The 18,779-nt window shown below is 44.4% G+C and overlaps 1 long non-coding RNA gene across 1 annotated transcript in view; it reads left to right on the top strand.

Annotated features, from left to right (window-relative positions):
- Positions 1-18,779, top strand: part of LOC148519803 (uncharacterized) — a 52,474-nt gene that overhangs the window by 20,094 nt on the left and 13,601 nt on the right. Inside the window, exon 2 of the long non-coding RNA XR_015878900.1 lies at positions 10,304-10,401. This is a non-coding gene — a long non-coding RNA (uncharacterized LOC148519803). The remainder of the gene's footprint in view (positions 1-10,303; positions 10,402-18,779) is intronic.

Raw genomic sequence — 18,779 nt, 5'->3', positions numbered from 1 at the left:
CAGGGCCGGGGATTGAGACCCGGAAATTCACGTGTATTTCCTGAGTCTTCAGTCTAAAAGGGGCATTAATCAGACTTATGTGTAGTATATGTGTAGTGAAGTGATATTGTAATCATCCACAGAGGGAAGATGAGGATGAGGATGAAAATGTATCACTAATTGATAAATTAATATCTGGTTCAGGAATAAAAGGCAATTGTGCTCAGACACCCATAACCTAATACATTGTACGAATGCTACTGTCAGTAGTAACAAAGCAAATAAAAATGCAGCTGATGCATCTTCATCCAAATAAAATGTTCTTAGTTTTGACAGAAATTAAATATGGAACATGAAACCCTGGCTTGCATACATCATTAAGCTCTTATTGCTGCCTTGCAGTAAGGACAAATACTACACATCCAGTTTTGCTGATGTGCTTACACTAATACTACAGAGATTTGTGCGCAATAACCAAGACATTGAAAGCATTTTAGCAAGGTCAAGAAAGATCAGTCCTCAATTCAGCAGACTGTATTGAGCAAGAAATGTCCTTATCTCTTAACCAAGATGTAACAGTAATGCTGGGTAACAGGACGATCTGTTCAGCTAACAATATCGCTGAACGATCTCCCTTGAAATTCCTGGTGTGCTGGATGAACGATATTGTTTATCCACGCACCAAAGATATCACCAACGATGAACGACCAACGATCGCAAACCCCTATGGAAAATGCACGATATTGTCCAGATTGACCTGCATGCATGCCCGATGGACGATATCGTTATCGTCCAGTGGGACCACGCATCGTTGGTCATTCATTGTATACAGACGGAACAATATGAACGATATATCATTGAACGATATCAATTTTATTCATATCGTAACGATATATTGTTCCGTGTGTACGCAGCTTTAGCCACATCAAGTGCAATTCTTAAAATAGATAGAATACTTTCACGTACATCTTCTGGCTGTGTGTGCGCTCATACTGTACATCTCTACTGTATCTATGCTACATACAGTAAATGAGCCAGTTACTGTAGTTGGATGAATCAGAAAGGGAGGTTGTGTATGTTGCCAAGAGAGGCTTACATGAACTTCACTGTGAATGAAAAAGAAATGTCAGAGAAAAAAATGGGTGTATGTGTACACACAACAGTCTATTGTCAGTGGTAATGAACAGAGTAATGAAATAAACACACTGCTTCCAAAACTCCCTCCCTGCCAGAGACACTAATCCAAACAAAATATTTTAATAGGAAGAGAAGTTAATTGAAAAAGGATGAAGAGCCACCTACTTCCCAACTAATGGATAGAAATGGTAGAAACATACCTGATTGCCTGAGAGTACTTCCACCTGATTGTGTTCTGCTGTAATACTCACAAGAGAATCTTAATAAATAAGCCATAGAAGTTGTGATGCCCGTGTTCTAGTACTTTTAAATTCATATTCACTGCTGCCTGTGGAATTGTAACTTAAGTGCAGTCACTTATCAGCCAAAATGATGTATATGCTGACATTTATAAATAAAACAGCAGATGAATAACCCCTAATTTCTCGCACAAGATTCACAATGACAATAATAGTGCTGCATCAAAATGTTACTGTCTGTAACATTACAGTATACAAAACAACATATATTTAAGTAGAGACTAGATTGAAAACATACTGTATTAAAGTGCAATTTTTATTGGTCATAATTATTTACATCTGCTTTTCATTTATAAATTTAAGGTATGGGAAGCATCTCCCACGAGTAAACTGTACATAATGTAATTTTATAAAATAACAAAAAAGCCAACATATGTGTACAGTAGATATGCTTGAATTTCATGTTTGTGGTATAATTGCTTTTACATCCCAATTCAAACTTATAGTTTGCCATTTATTTGTTGTGATCAAAGGGCCTAATTCACAGATGGGCGCAATGGCGATTATGTACGCAGACCGAGCGGTTGTTTACCATCGCTCATGCGTATAAGATGCACTGCGTGTGCGCAGTGATCCCATTGGGATTACAGCCACACCAAGCAATCCATCGCAAAGTGAGTTACAGGAACGGAGGGGGTGATCAATAAAACGCAGGCTCATCTGACCGCTTGGACGCCGTTACATGAGCATGCATAAATTAGCCCTTGCAATCTGCTAAGCAGCAAGAGATCTGCGTGTCAGGAGAGCTGCAAGTCTGTGGCTGGTCAGACCTGTCGCTAGGGCAAGATAGCCACTTGATGTGCGTCGATGTAACCGATATTTACGCAGGTATGCAACATCATACGCATATGAGAAAGCGTCGGTAGGCGTTCTTATGCTTGGGTAAGCTTTGTAACTATTTGCATATTTTCACAGCTGCATTCCATATGAAATTGCAGCGTCATCTAAGGTTTGCTGTTAGCAGTTTTAGTTTGCATTTGAGGATCACAGCAAATGGTTTCAGTTCATATTAGTATTTTTGAAGTCACACCACCATGGAATAAAAATTAGGTGTTGCCCAATATAATGGAGTCTTTGTTTGGGCAGAACTGACTGTGAATTATGTATCATGTTACGCTGATCTTGGATCAGGCTGGTGAATTAGAATGTCTAAGCCTCAGTGCACCATGCCAAAAGCAGGAAGATTTCAAATAGATAGGTACGTATAGTGAATGGCGCTAGGTCCTATTAAGATGAATGATCATACACCTCTCAACATATCTAATAAGACATGAAATCAGGGAAAGGAAAAATATTTATTCCACTGGTTTAAAAATATGAATTCATAAACAAAACCATAAAATATAATATAAAACAATTAGTATCACTAAATATAACAGCATCAATTTGTAGCAGTATATATTTGTGCAACATATATGTTTTAGCAGCAATAAAAAATAAGCGGCATGAAAGATCACCATATGGTCCATCAGTATCTCACCATACAAAGGTGTTGCGGTGGGCTAGCTTGCATTGAAGCAATAACTTCTAATCTGTCAGCCTGGATTGATCCCTATCTTCAACTACTGGTAACTCAAACCCCTTCTTTCCTCAAAGATACTGAAGATGTTTTAAGAAAATTGGAACTGATCAAATGGGAAGAAAAGTGCACTTTGGTGAGTGCAGATGTAAATACTCTTTACCACATAATTGGTTGGAGTAAAGGGGAAGAAGCTGTTAAATTATTTTTGGATGAGAGTGACTATTCTGACCATTTGAAGGAGTTTATTATTGAATAATTGAATAATTATTTTTATTTTAATGGGATCTATTATTTACAGCAGAAGGGGTTTGCCATGAGCACCAGGTTTGCCCCCAGCTATGCTAACCTCTTTATAGCGTATTGGGAGCAGTCCACTATAGAAGTATACAGAGTGGAAGGGGCAAACCTAGTAGCCTGGTGATGTTTTATTGATGACATCTTTTTTATTTGGAAAGGAGAGCCAGATTCCCTTTTGTCTTTTTGGGATCTTTTAAACTTAAACTGTTTTAATATCAAATTAACTTTTAATAAAAGCTGTATACAATTGGCTTTTTTAGATTTGGTAATTGATATACATGCTGGAAAAATTAGCACCAAGACACATAGGAAACCTACGGATTCAAATTCGTATATTAACGTCAATAGTGAACAACATCATAGGTGGCTTGAAAGTATCCCTCTAGGACAGTTTAAATGCCTGAAAAGGAATTGTACTGATGGGAAAATTCTGGATGGACAAATCGAAGAAATGACTAAAAGATTTGAAGATAAAGGATATAAAAATGATATATTAAGTAAAACCAAACAGGATATAGATGGAATAGAAAGGAAGGAGTTACTTAAAGAAAAAGACAAAAGGAATGAGGGTAATCCTTCTTACGATTGGGATTTCCTAACACAATATGATGCACACCATAAGAAAATAGAGCAGATTATTAGGAATAATTGGAAAATATTGAAAGACGATCCAGTTTTGGGTGACCATGTTCCTGATAAACCAGTATTTATCTACAAAAAAAGCACAGTCTCTAAAAAATAAGTTGGTAAGAAGTAGTCTTCCAGAAGGAATGAGAACCAGATCTAGAAATAAAGGATTCCATAGATGTGTCAATGTGTTTGATGTGAAAACCACTGAATTCGAAGTAAAGGGAAAAAAGTACAAAATCCATGATTTTATTAATTGTCATTCCCAAAATGTGGTGTACCTGTTAGAATGTATATGCTGTCTAATTTATACAGGGAAAACCACGAGGAGTTTAAAAATGAGATCAGCAGAACACATGTACAATATCAGGAGAGGCCTGGTAACACATCATCTGTCAGAACATTTTTCCTGCAAACATAATAGGAGTGTAAACCACATTAAACGTTTCCTAGGGATCCATCAAGTTAAAACCAATTGGAAAAATAAGAGTGTTGAGACAAACCTTGCCAAAAATTAGATGAGATGATTTTTAATTTGGTTACAATAAAATCTAAGGGACATTGGGCCTGATTCAGAGCCGGACGCTATTTGCGCGCGCTCGTTCAGAAAAAGGGGCCGGCTGTTTAAATTGAGCGTTCGCTCTTTGCGGTCTGTTGACGCCTCTATGTCTGAGCGAGCGAACGAATCATGCGCTCGCTATTCTGTAAAGACGCCCCCTGGCCGCTCACATCATACGTCATCTCCGCTATTTATTAGATTAATCGAGTACATCGAAAGCCGTCTGAACTGCTCGAAGTGCTTGTGGTTGGATTTTCCTATCGCAATCATGCGAACAGTTCAGGCTATGAAACAACCAAGTGACATGGTCGATGACGCTGCTTTGTTAATTATGCACACCCTTAAAACGCCCGTTTTGACCGTTTGGCACGCCTGCGTTCGGATCTCCACTCCCCGTTTTCAAGCACCTTCCCCTGTTACCACCCGCAAACGCCTCATCCTGTCACTCAAATTAGCAGGCACTCGCAATTTTGCGAACACACGTTTTCCGACCGCACTGACTGGTTGGCACATGTGCATTACGACCCATACGCATGCGCAGATGTGCGAACATCTCTCGGAGCGAACGAGCGGCCGCTTACGAGCGGCTCTGAATCAGGCCCATTATGTGGATTTTGAACTCAAGTGGTTCCTAGAGTAATTAGTTTATATACAGTATATGGTCTGGTCTTTTATATAAAATATTTTTTATGTGTATTCTGCTATTATGAATTTGAATGTTTTACATGTTTTTATATTGATCTCATATGTATATTTTTTTATGTTTACATGTCATTGGGAACTTCAATCAAACTACAAATATAAGGTGGGAAAATTCCCCCCTCCAATATAGGGGAGGACTTTGGTGGAATACAAAGTCAGCAATAGTTTAATAGAAGGGGGGATGAGTACTGCCTTTTTGAAGGGACAGAAACAGCAACTGATTGGTGTAGGCATTTGTGAAAAACCAGAACGTAAGCAGAAACCCCCTGAAAGAATAGATGGATAATCCAGTTTGTCCGGATAATGAATCCAGGAATCAATGTGCTTTTGAAAGAATGGATTTTTGCCCCTATTAAATATGGCCAACACAAAATATGCCCTTTACCAATTCCTGTCATAAGATGGCTCCCCCATGAAATTGAAACCGGAAGTGGATGATGACACACATGCGTCACTTCTGGTTTTTGCAGAATGGAACGCAAAACCAGAAGTGAGCGGGGACACGCGTGTGTCACTTCCGGTTTTGGTGGAAAAAAAAATGGAGGAGGAGGCAATCAGGATCAGGGGTATTTAAACCCCTCCAAAAGGCTACAGGGTATCCCTCCTGAGGAAGGTATTCGTACTGAAATGCGTTGCATGGGATCCTGATGCCGGAACCTTGAAGGACAATTGCAGCTGAAATTTTCCAACTGGCCTTGTCAAAATCATCTGTGGTGGTGCTGAGTTGGAAGGCCCAGGACCTCATTGCTTCAATGCAAGCTAGCCCACCGCAACACCTTTATATAGTGAGAGACTGATGGACCATATGGTGATCTTTCATGCTGCTTATTTTTTATTGCTGCTAAAACATATATGTTGCACAAATATATGCTGCTAAAAATTGATGCTGCTATATTTAGTGATACTAATTGTGTCACAAGCCGCTGCACTGCTAATACTGTGCGAGGCGAATGCCGGGCCAGCGTTCATTGAAACTCCTCCTACCTCCTGTCTGTCATTCTGGGGCTGATCCAGATTGGCTCCTGAATCCATATCCTGCTGCTGTGAACACTGCTCCGATGCCAGTGATACCGTTTTCACGTGTTCCCAGTTGTGCCGAGTCTCCTGTTTGTTCAGTAGAGTTCCTGAATCTAGTTTGCCGTGTCTATTCTCTGCCATTTGTTTCATCCAGGCGGTACAGTTCGCATAACATCTGCTGTTTGCTGCTTGTGTCATCCAGGCGGCATGGTGTCCATCTCTGCCCTCATCCGCTAGTGTCATCCCAGCGGCACAGCGTGCACTCACATCCTAGGGCACAATCCAATTTTCAGTGGCTTGTGTCAACCCGGTGACATCAGCCGCATCTCATCATTGAAGGTGCACAAGACAGTCTACCAATGCCAGTGTCAAGCCGGCGACATTGGCCACACCTCAGCATCCAAATTGCGCACTTCAGTGTACTAACACCAGTGTCAACCCGGCAACATTGGCCGCACCTCAGCGTCCAAATTGCGCACTTTAGTGTACTAACACCAGTGTCAACCCGGCAACATTGGCCGCACCTCATTGTCCAAATTGCGCACTTTAGTGAACCAATGTCAGTGTCAACCCGGCAACATTGGCCGCACCTCAGCGTCCAAATTGTGCACTTTAGTGAACCAATGTCAGTGTCAACCTGGCAACATTGGTCGCATCTCAGCGTCATCATGTGCAATCCAGTGCACCATATCAGAGACTTTTCGGCCCTCAAGGCTGCCACACAGACCAAAGGCTGCATCCTGTCCTCAGCCCACAGGTCGCAACAAGCCAAGACCTACCAGCCCTCAAGGCTGCCAACAGCCCAAAGGCTGCATCTCATCCAAGGCCCACAGGCTGCAGCAAGCCAAGACCTACCAGCCCTCAAGGCTGCCGCACAGCCCAAAGGCTGCATCTTGTCCTTGGCCCACAGGCCACAACAAACCAAGGCATACCAGCCCTCAAGGCTGCCACACAGTCCAGAGGCTGCATCTGGCCCTCGGCCCACAGGCCGCATCAAGCAAAGATATATCTATACACAGAAAAAAAAGAGATTTGCCCCCCAGCACACTGCAGCAAAAACAATACTTAAATCCTACATGATAATAGCGATTCAGAGGTATTAGTTACATACATTTGCAAATATATGAATAAGCGCCAGGCCAATCGTCAAGGCTCCTCTATACTGGCATCCCTAGCATTAAGGGGTTCACGTCTGAGAAGCAAGGCACCCCAAAAAAATTTCAACCAAGGGCCATCCCCAGGGCATCACACGAAAAAGGGAAAAAGGTGATAGTGAAGTATAAAGAAAAGATGTGTAAGTATAAATCAATAAGTGTTAATGAAATGAGAAAGAATTAAAATGACACAAATAATATACAAACAAATAGAGAAGTGATAAAGGTATTCTATGTGAATTAAGTGGTGATGCCATGAGAAAGGCCCCCTCAGAGCCCCCCCGGGGGCCCCACTCCCAAACGCTCACCCCAAAATAATTATTGCTACATAATGGTAGCACCCACTCTGAGTCATATAATTACAATTGATGTACTGCATGATAACAGTACATATAAAAGCTGAGAGCTAACTTACCTTGGAGGTACCCCAAAAAACCTCCACATGGCACTATAAGCATCAGCACATCCTCCTAATGCAGACTGCCTTCATGCCTCTCCAAACTTGCAAAAAAATGGTAGTTGCTCAGATCAGCTTAATTGCATAACACAGGTGCTTGTAAAGGGCGGGGTTTACACTGAGCACAGAAAAAAAAGAGATTTGCCCCCCAGCACACTGCAGCAAAAACAATACTTAAATCCTACATGATAATAGCGATTCAGAGGTATTAGTTATATACATTTGTAAATATATGAATAAGCGCCAGGCCAATCGTCAAGGCTCCTCTATACTGGCGTCCCTAGCATTAAGGGGTTCACATCCGAGAAGCAAGGCACCCCAAAAAAATTCCAACCAAAGGCCATCCCCAGGGCATCACATGAAAAAGGGAAAAAGGTGATAGTGAAGTATAAAGAAAAGATGTGTAAGTATAAATCAATAAGTGTTAATGAAATGACAAAGAATTAAAAAGACACAAATAATATACAAACAAATAGAGAAGTGATAAAGGTATTCTATGTGAATTAAGTGGTGATGCCATGAGAAAGGCCCAATCAGAACCCCCCCGGGGGCCCCACTCCCAAACGCTCACCCCAAAATAATTATTGCTACATAATGGTAGCACCCACTCTGAAACTTTCTAGGCAGTGTCCTCCTAAAGCATCACTTCTTAGAACTGTGTATGCCTTTAATCTGTCTGACTAACTCTCTGTCCTAACAAATAGTTTTATCTTATATTTTATGGTGTTGAATATGAAGTCATGTTTTTAAACCAGTGGAATAAATATTTTTCCTTTCCCTGACTTCATGTCTTATCGGATATGTTGAAAGGTGTATGATCATTCATCTTAATAGGACCTAGCGCCATTCACTATATGTACTTAAATTTACAGCTGGAGTTGGTGTTACTCCTAATCGTATATGTGAGGCGGCTGGCTTTATTTTCACTGCGCAAAATAGGGTGTTATCAATATTTTTTTGTGAAAAGCAGGAAGACATCAGACTTGCTGGAAGAGGAGTAAATGTGTGGCTTAGTGGCAGATCATGGCTCCAGGCTCCATGCTATATGGTGACTAAAAAGGGTAGAGTTGTTTTGTAGGCATTTTGTGCAGTGCATCCCTTTATAATGTCATTCTCAGATTCCTAAGGGCATCAGTTATTCTAGGTTGACATGTAAGGTTGTCTACAGGCTAACCAGTAAGTAAGCAATGTAAAAAAGCTAACTTTACCTTTGTATATTCACATGTAACCTCTGAATACAGCCTACCCAGTTCAAATCAAATCTGCCTTAATCTATTTGAACCTGCTCTAGCACGCAATATGTAGACTGGTACCTACCTGTACTGCAGACTTCCTGTGTATTCTAGTGGTGCTCCTTGTGATTTTGTGATATTACCTCAGACTGTTTATACCACCTCTCTTGATGTTTGGTACTGCTATGGATTCTGTGCCACATACTGCCACATCTGTGCCAGTGACAGCTGGGTGTTGCCACCTCAGAATCTGGAGACTCTCCTACTCTTCGCTGACTCGGTTTTACTCATGGCATTGGCCACTGTCAGCCGACCCTGCAGGAAGATTGGGAGATGGGTGCACAATCACGTAGAGGATCCATGCTTGGTGTTTAAGGTCTCTAGTCAGTCTATCTGATCCACATCACTGTTACCCTCTGGCTTGTACTTCAACCTAACTTACTGCCCTGATATTTAAAATGATACATGTGCACTGAGGATGTAGTCGGCATCCTGGCATGCGGGATGCCGACGGTCTGAATACCGGCGCCGAAATCCAGACAGGTCGGGATCACGGCACCATTATCCCGACTGCCGGCATCCCGAAGGTAAGTATCGGGGTGTTAGGGGGAGGTTAGGGTTAGGTAGCGGGGTTAGGGTTAGGCATTAGGGGGAGGGTTAAGGTTAGGCACCGGGTAGGGAGTGTTAGGATTAGAGTCAGGGCAGTGGTAGGTTAGGTTTAGGCACTAGGGGGGGAGGTTAGGTTTAGGCACCAGGGAGGGGAGGTTATGTTTAGGGTATGAGGAGGCGGAGATTAGGCTTAGGCACTAGGTGGGGGAGGTTACGGTAAGTCACTGAGGAGGGAGGGTTAGGGTAGGGGTTAGAGTAGGGATTAGGAAATCACTCACTGTGTGATCCTATGGGTATTGGGATTATGGGTGTCAGGATGCCACTGCCGGTATTCTGACCAGCGGCATCCCGTCAGCCGAGATTTCATACCCAACCCGTGTACTGGACTCTGCCTGCTATCTGGACCTACAATTGCTTAACTAGTAGCAAAAGGCTCACAGAAACTCACAGCAAAAGCAGATGGACGTGTTTTGTCTCTATATGGAGACTTTTTCAAAGATTTACAGTTACTGGTATTGAGATTGTTTCTTCTGTTATGTTGAATAAGATCATTCATTTTGCAGACACCAGACTCTGACATTGCAATATATATTAGTTCTAAGTAGTAATTCAGAAATACTTACCTGTCCGGCGAAACGGTCAGAAAAGCAGGTCCCTCCGTGATCCTGGTGATAAGTGCTGTATTAACAGATACCTTGTTCTTGTCTCGTAGTACCTGACTGCACACATGTGCTGGCGGCACCACCAACGGATCATCAGATTATCCGGATATGGGTCTATTCACTAAGTCTTGGAGAAAGATAAAATGGAGTAAGATAAGTATCAGACTGGCTCCCAAACCCGCAAACAGTATAGGGGGGGGGGGGAAGACTGCACATGTGCATAGCACTATAACCCAACGGTAAGCTGGAGAGGCAGCGCTGGGTCCTCATTGCTGGCAATGGGACTGCATTGCTCTTGTCATTTCAAGATGGTGAAAGCGATGCTGTGACAAACAGCGGAAATCTAAGATTTGTTGAATACAGAATAGATGACATAAACCCTTTAGCGAGCACTAAAGGGGTTACGCTTCATTGCTAAATGGGGCCTTTAGATGGCACATTTTTTTGAGCAGCAAAATGGAAAGCTGAGCTTTCTATGCTACTCTGATTCGCTCTCATTATACTAGTGTATGGGGAAGCGCTATGTACACTAATCAGGGACACCCCTGGGGCAATCTGAGATTTCTCAACGGTAACCCCTTCTCAGAATGGCATGAAGCAGTAAAAAGCCCTATTATCACTTATTAGGGGCTTTCCAATGCTACATGAGTAGACCTCTATATTACAACTATACATTTGAAATAATATTTCCATTTAACAATTCTACTGAACTGCTCTTACCCCTCTGACCTCAATATATAGGAGCACCAATAACAAGTTTTATCAACCACAGCCTATGTTAGTCTGTTTTAATTAGGGGTGAGCGGGTTCGGATTTCTGAAATCCAAACCCCCCCGAGCCCCCCCGATCCGAGTCCGATCCGAGTCAGGCTCGACTTTTCCCGCCTGACTCGGATCTGAAATCGAGGCAAAACGTCATCTTCCCGCCTTCCGAGTCTCGCGGGTTTTGGATCCTATATAAGGTACACACGTCGGCGCCATTTTCTCACTCGGCTGTGGACAGTGAAGAGGGAGGGTGGGAGTTAGGGCTGTGTAGTGTAGTGTAGTGCTGCTGTTGTCCACTACTTCAAAGTCCATAGGGGCTGGCTGTGTTGTGCTGTGCTGCTGTTGTTAATAGGGGCTGTGTCCACTACTTCAAAGTCCATAGGGGCTGGCTGGACTGTGTTGTGCAGTCAGTTCTCCATAGGGGCTGTGTCCACTCCAAAGTCCTGTGCAGTGTCCCAGTCCTAAAGGAGTGCTGTAGTGTTGTCCAGGGGGTGCTCTGTCCATCAGGGGTGCTCCCCCCAAGTGCTAAAAAAATAATATATTTTCTGTGTTTGTGAATTGTGTGCGCAGTAGCCGCACGTGCATCAACAAAGTAGTGCCAAGCGTGAGCCTGTGTCATAAGTAAAGGGCCGGCTGGCTTGACCGTTAAGGGTGCTGTAACCCCCGAAAGTACACTCCAGTCCAAACCAAAAAAAAAATTATTTTCTGTGTTTGTGAATTGTGTGCGCAGTAGCCGCACGTGCATCAACAAAGTAGTGCCAAGCGTGCGCCTGTGTCATAAGTAAAGGGCCGGCTGGCTTGACCGTTAAGGGTGCTGTAACCCCTGAAAGTACACTCCAGTCCAAACCAAAAAAAAAATTATTTTCTGTGTTTGTGAATTGTGTGCGCAGTAGCCGCACGTGCATCAACAAAGTAGTGCCAAGCGTGCGCCTGTGTCATAAGTAAAGGGCCGGCTGGCTTGACCGTTAAGGGTGCTGTAACCCCCGAAAGTACACTCCAGTCCAAACCAAAAAAAAAATTATTTTCTGTGTTTGTGAATTGTGTGCGCAGTAGCCGCACGTGCATCAACAAAGTAGTGCCAAGCGTGCGCCTGTGTCATAAGTAAAGGGCCGGCTGGCTTGACCGTTAAAGGGTGCTGTAACCCCCAAAGTACACTCCAGTCCAAACCAAAAAAAAAATTATTTTCTGTGTTTGTGAATTGTGTGCGCAGTAGCCGCACGTGCATCAACAAAGTAGTGCCAAGCGTGCGCCTGTGTCATAAGTAAAGGGCCGGCTGGCTTGACCGTTAAGGGTACTGTAACCCCCGAAAGTACATTCCAGTCCAAACCAAAAAAAAAATTATTTTCTGTGTTTGTGAATTGTGTGCGCAGTAGCCGCACGTGCATCAACAAAGTAGTGCCAAGCGTGCGCCTGTGTCATAAGTAAAGGGCCGGCTGGCTTGACCGTTAAAGGGTGCTGTAACCCCCGAAAGTACACTCCAGTCCAAACCAAAAAAAAATTATTTTCTGTGTTTGTGAATTGTGTGCGCAGTAGCCGCACGTGCATCAACAAAGTAGTGCCAAGAGTGCGCCTGTGTCATAAGTAAAGGGCCGGCTGGCTTGACCGTTAAGGGTGCTGTAACCCCCGAAAGTACACTCCAGTCCAAACCAAAAAAAAAATTATTTTCTGTGTTTGTGAATTGTGTGCGCAGTAGCCGCACGTGCATCAACAAAGTAGTGCCAAGCGTGCGCCTGTGTCATAAGTAAAGGGCCGGCTGGCTTGACCGTTAAAGGTGCTGTAACCCCCGAAAGTACACTCCAGTCCAAACCAAAAAAAAAATTATTTTCTGTGTTTGCGAATTGTGTGCGCAGTAGCCTCACGTGCATCAACAAAGTAGTGCCAAGCGTGCGCCTGTGTCATAAGTAAAGGGCCGGCTGGCTTGACCGTTAAAGGGTGTTGTAACCCCCGAAAGTACACTCCAGTCCAAACCAAAAAAAAATTATTTTCTGTGTTTGTGAATTGTGTGCGCAGTAGCCGCACGTGCATCAACAAAGTAGTGCCAAGCGTGCACCTGTGTCATAAGTAAAGGGCCGGCTGGCTTGACCGTTAAGGGTGCTGTAACCCCTGAAAGTACACTCCAGTCCAAACCAAAAAAAAAATTATTTTCTGTGTTTGTGAATTGTGTGCGCAGTAGCCGCACGTGCATCAACAAAGTAGTGCCAAGCGTGCGCCTGTGTCATAAGTAAAGGGCCGGCTGGCTTGACCGTTAAAGGGTGCTGTAACCCCCAAAGTACACTCCAGTCCAAACCAAAAAAAAAATTATTTTCTGTGTTTGTGAATTGTGTGCGCAGTAGCTGCACGTGCATCAACAAAGTAGTGCCAAGCGTGCGCCTGTGTCATAAGTAAAGGGCCGGCTGGCTTGACCATTAAAGGGTGCTGTAACCCCTGAAAGTACACTCCAGTCCAAACAAAAAAAAAATTATTTTCTGTGTTTGTGAATTGTGTGCGCAGTAGCCGCACGTGCATCAACAAAGTAGTGCCAAGCGTGCACCTGTGTCATAAGTAAAGGGCCGGCTGGCTTGACGTTAAGGGTGCTGTAACCCCCGAAAGTACAGTCCAGTCCAAAACAAAAAACAAATTATTTTCTGTGTTTGTGAATTGTGTGCGCAGTAGCCGCACGTGCATCAACAAAGTAGTGCCAAGCGTGCGCCTGTGTCATAAGTAAAGGGCCGGCTGGCTTGACCGTTAAGGGTGCTGTAACCCCCGAAAGTACACTCCAGTCCAAACCAAAAAAAAAATTATTTTCTGTGTTTGTGAATTGTGTGCGCAGTAGCCGCACGTGCATCAACAAAGTAGTGCCAAGCGTGCGCCTGTGTCATAAGTAAAGGGCCGGCTGGCTTGACCGTTAAAGGGTGCTGTAACCCCCAAAGTACACTCCAGTCCAAACCAAAAAAAAAATTATTTTCTGTGTTTGTGAATTGTGTGCGCAGTAGCCGCACGTGCATCAACAAAGTAGTGCCAAGCGTGCGCCTGTGTCATAAGTAAAGGGCCGGCTGGCTTGACCGTTAAGGGTACTGTAACCCCCGAAAGTACATTCCAGTCCAAACCAAAAAAAAAATTATTTTCTGTGTTTGTGAATTGTGTGCGCAGTAGCCGCACGTGCATCAACAAAGTAGTGCCAAGCGTGCGCCTGTGTCATAAGTAAAGGGCCGGCTGGCTTGACCGTTAAAGGGTGCTGTAACCCCCGAAAGTACACTCCAGTCCAAACCAAAAAAAAATTATTTTCTGTGTTTGTGAATTGTGTGCGCAGTAGCCGCACGTGCATCAACAAAGTAGTGCCAAGAGTGCGCCTGTGTCATAAGTAAAGGGCCGGCTGGCTTGACCGTTAAGGGTGCTGTAACCCCCGAAAGTACACTCCAGTCCAAACCAAAAAAAAAATTATTTTCTGTGTTTGTGAATTGTGTGCGCAGTAGCCGCACGTGCATCAACAAAGTAGTGCCAAGCGTGCGCCTGTGTCATAAGTAAAGGGCCGGCTGGCTTGACCGTTAAAGGTGCTGTAACCCCCGAAAGTACACTCCAGTCCAAACCAAAAAAAAAATTATTTTCTGTGTTTGCGAATTGTGTGCGCAGTAGCCTCACGTGCATCAACAAAGTAGTGCCAAGCGTGCGCCTGTGTCATAAGTAAAGGGCCGGCTGGCTTGACCGTTAAAGGGTGTTGTAACCCCCGAAAGTACACTCCAGTCCAAACCAAAAAAAAATTATTTTCTGTGTTTGTGAATTGTGTGCGCAGTAGCCGCACGTGCATCAACAAAGTAGTGCCAAGCGTGCACCTGTGTCATAAGTAAAGGGCCGGCTGGCTTGACCGTTAAGGGTGCTGTAACCCCTGAAAGTACACTCCAGTCCAAACCAAAAAAAAAATTATTTTCTGTGTTTGTGAATTGTGTGCGCAGTAGCCGCACGTGCATCAACAAAGTAGTGCCAAGCGTGCGCCTGTGTCATAAGTAAAGGGCCGGCTGGCTTGACCGTTAAAGGGTGCTGTAACCCCCAAAGTACACTCCAGTCCAAACCAAAAAAAAAATTATTTTCTGTGTTTGTGAATTGTGTGCGCAGTAGCTGCACGTGCATCAACAAAGTAGTGCCAAGCGTGCGCCTGTGTCATAAGTAAAGGGCCGGCTGGCTTGACCATTAAAGGGTGCTGTAACCCCTGAAAGTACACTCCAGTCCAAACAAAAAAAAAATTATTTTCTGTGTTTGTGAATTGTGTGCGCAGTAGCCGCACGTGCATCAACAAAGTAGTGCCAAGCGTGCACCTGTGTCATAAGTAAAGGGCCGGCTGGCTTGACGTTAAGGGTGCTGTAACCCCCGAAAGTACAGTCCAGTCCAAAACAAAAAACAAATTATTTTCTGTGTTTGTGAATTGTGTGCGCAGTAGCCGCACGTGCATCAACAAAGTAGTGCCAAGCGTGCGCCTGTGTCATAAGTAAAGGGCCGGCTGGCTTGACTGTTAAAGGGTGCTGTAACCCCCGAAAGTACACTCCAGTCCAAACCAAAAAAAAATTATTTTCTGTGTTTGTGAATTGTGTGCGCAGTAGCCGCACGTGCATCAACAAAGTAGTGCCAAGCGTGCGCCTGTGTCATAAGTAAAGGGCTGGCTGGCTTGACCGTTAAAGGGTGCTGTAACCCCCGAAAGTACACTCCAGTCCAAACCAAAAAAAAATTATTTTCTGTGTTTGTGAATTGTGTGCGCAGTAGCCGCACGTGCATCAACAAAGTAGTGCCAAGCGTGCGCCTGTGTCATAAGTAAAGGGCCGGCTGGCTTGACCGTTAAAGGGTGCTGTAACCCCCAAAGTACACTCCAGTCCAAACCAAAAAAAAAATTATTTTCTGTGTTTAGCCGCACGTATATATCAAATCAATATAACATAAATGGAGGACCAAACTTTCTCCGATAAAAATAAAATAGAGAAAGATCAAGAACCACTTCCTCCTAGTGCTGAAGCTGCTGCCACTAGTCATGACATAGACGATAACATGCCATCAACGTCGTCTGCCAAGGCCGATGCCCAATGTCATAGTAGAGGGCACATACAATCCCAAATGGCAAAGTTCAGGAAAATGACCTTGAAAAAGACATTTAAATCAGCTGAAGAGAAACGTAAACTTGCCAATATGCCATTTACGACACGGAGTGGCAAGGAACGGCTAAGGTCGATCCCTAGTATGTTCATGACTAGTGGTTCAGCTTCACATGACGATGGAAGCCCTCCTCCCACTAAAAAAATCAAAAGAGTTAAGCTGGCAAAAGCACAGCGAAGAACTGTGCTTTCTAAGAAGATATCACAAATCCCCAAGGAGAGTCCAAGTGTGGTGGTGGTTGTGATGCCTGACCTTCCCAGCACTGGATGGGAAGAGGTGGCTCTTTCCACCATTTGCACGCCCCCTGCAAGTGCTGAAAGGAGCACCCACAGTCCACTTGCTGATATGCAAATTGAAGATGTCACTGTTGAAGTACAACAGGATGAGGATACTGGTGTAGCTGGCAACCTCTTAGAGAAACTGAGGGAAATCATCGCCCAGTGGCTTACCCCACTTAGACTCTCCTGGGGATTTGTGATATCTGACAACGCCACCAATATTGTGCGGGCATTACATCTGGGCAAATTCCAGCACGTCCCATGTTTTGCTCACACAATAAACTTGGTGGTGCAGAATTTTCTGAAAAGCGACAGGGGCGTGCAGGAGACGCTTTGGGTGGCCCGAAAAATTTCTGGCCACTTTCGCCATTCAGCGACTGCGTGCCGAAGACTGGAGCGCCAGCAAACACTCTTGAACCTGCCCCGCCATCACCTGAAGCAAGAGGTTGTGACGCGGTGGAACTCAACCCTCTATATGCTTCAGAGGATGGAGGAGCAGCAAAAGGCCATACAAGCCTATACATCCACCTATGACATAGGCAAAGGAGGGGGTATGCACCTGACTCAAGCGCAGTGGAGAATGATTTCCGTGTTGTGCAAGGTTCTCCAGCCCTTCGAACTTGCCACACGTGAAGTCAGTTCAGACACTGCCAGCTTGAGTCAGGTCATTCCCCTCATCAGGCTTTTGCAGAAGCAGCTGGAGAAAGTGAAGGAGGAGCTAAGATGGAGCGATTCCGCTCGGCATGTGGGACTTGTGGATGAAGCCCTTCATTCGCTTTGCCAGGATTCCAGGGTGGTCAATCTGTTGAAATCAGACCACTACGTTTTGGCCACCGTGCTCGATCCTAGGTTTAAAGCCTATGTGGTGTCTCTCTTTCCGGCCGACACAAGCCTGCAGAGGTGCAAAGACCTGCTGGTGAACACACTGTCAGCTGAAGCGGAACGTGACACGTCAACGGCTCCTTCTTCATTTTCTCCTGCAACTGGGGCTGCCAGGAAAAAACTTAGGTATCCTAAGCAACCCGCTGGCGGTGATGCAGGGCAGGCAGGACCAAGTTTGGACATCTGGTCCGGACTGAAGGACCTGGCAACAATTTCTGACATGTCTACTGTCACTGCATATGATACTGTCACCATTGACAGAATGGTGGAGGATTACATCGGTGACAGCATCCAAGTAGGCATGGCAGACAGTCCATACCTGTACTGGCAGGAAAAAGAGGCAATTTGGAGGCCCCTGTACAAACTGGCTCTATTTTACCTGAGTTGCCCCCCCTCCAGTGTGTACTCCGAAAGAGTGTTTAGTGCAGCCGGGAACCTTGTCAGCGAAAGGCGTAGGAGGTTGCTTCCACAGAATGTGGAGAAGATGATGTTCATCAAAATGAATTATCAGCTCTTCCAGGGAGACCAGCCTCCAGAAGGTACAGAGGGACCTGTGGTGGTGGATTCAAGTGGGGACGAGTTAATACTTTGTGAGGATGAGGATGTACACACTGAAGAGGGTGAGGAATCGGTGGATGAGGAGGATGAGGATGACATCTTGCCTCCATAGAGCCAGTTTGTGCAGGGACACATTAATTGCCAGCTTGTTTTGTGGGGGCCCAAACGAACCAATCATTTCAGCCACAGTTGTGTGGCAGACCCTGGCGCTGAAATGATTGGTTTGTTAAAGTGTGCATGTCCTGTTTATACAACATAAGGGTGGGTGGGAGGGCCCAAGGACAATTCCATCTTGCACCTCTTTTTTTTCTTTGCATTATGTACAGTTTGGGGCCTAGTTTTTCAAACTGCCATCCTGTCTGCCACTGCAGTTTCACGCCTAGATGGGTCACGTGTTTGTGCCGCCCACTCGTGTCGCTTAGCATAGTCATCCAGCTACCTCGGTGCAACGTTTTGGACATAAAAACACTATTGTGAGGTGTGAGGTGTTCAGAATAGACTGGAAATGAGTGGAAATTAAGGTTATTGAGGTTAATAATAGCATAGGAGCAGAAAAACCTACAAATTCTGTGATTTTAGCTGTTTTTATGCTTTTTAAAAAAAAAATACAGATCCAAAACACAAAACCCAGAACCCAAAACACGGAAGGGTGGTTTTGGCAAAACCAATCCAGATCCAAAACACGAAGAAAGATCCAGATCCAAAACCAAAACACAAAACACGAAAAGTGGCCGGTGCACACCCCTAGTTTTAATAAATACTTGATAAATTTTAATAAGTGTGTCACGTGAATGTTTGAGCAATTGTCAGGATGCAGCCTGGGATCGGCCATTACTCACTTCTGCGATGGCGTCTTCGGGCTCCTAGGCATCCGGACGCCAGGCGTAGAGACAGGTAGTGGGTGAGAATTCTGCCCAGGGGCTGCAAGA

This window comes from Taudactylus pleione, unplaced genomic scaffold, assembly GCF_031769625.1.
Source record: "Taudactylus pleione unplaced genomic scaffold, aTauple2 ptg000181l, whole genome shotgun sequence".
NCBI classification, from domain to species: Eukaryota; Metazoa; Chordata; class Amphibia; order Anura; family Myobatrachidae; genus Taudactylus; species Taudactylus pleione.
Note: the sequence above shows the minus strand (reverse complement) of the source record. Positions and strands in the feature narration are given on the sequence as shown.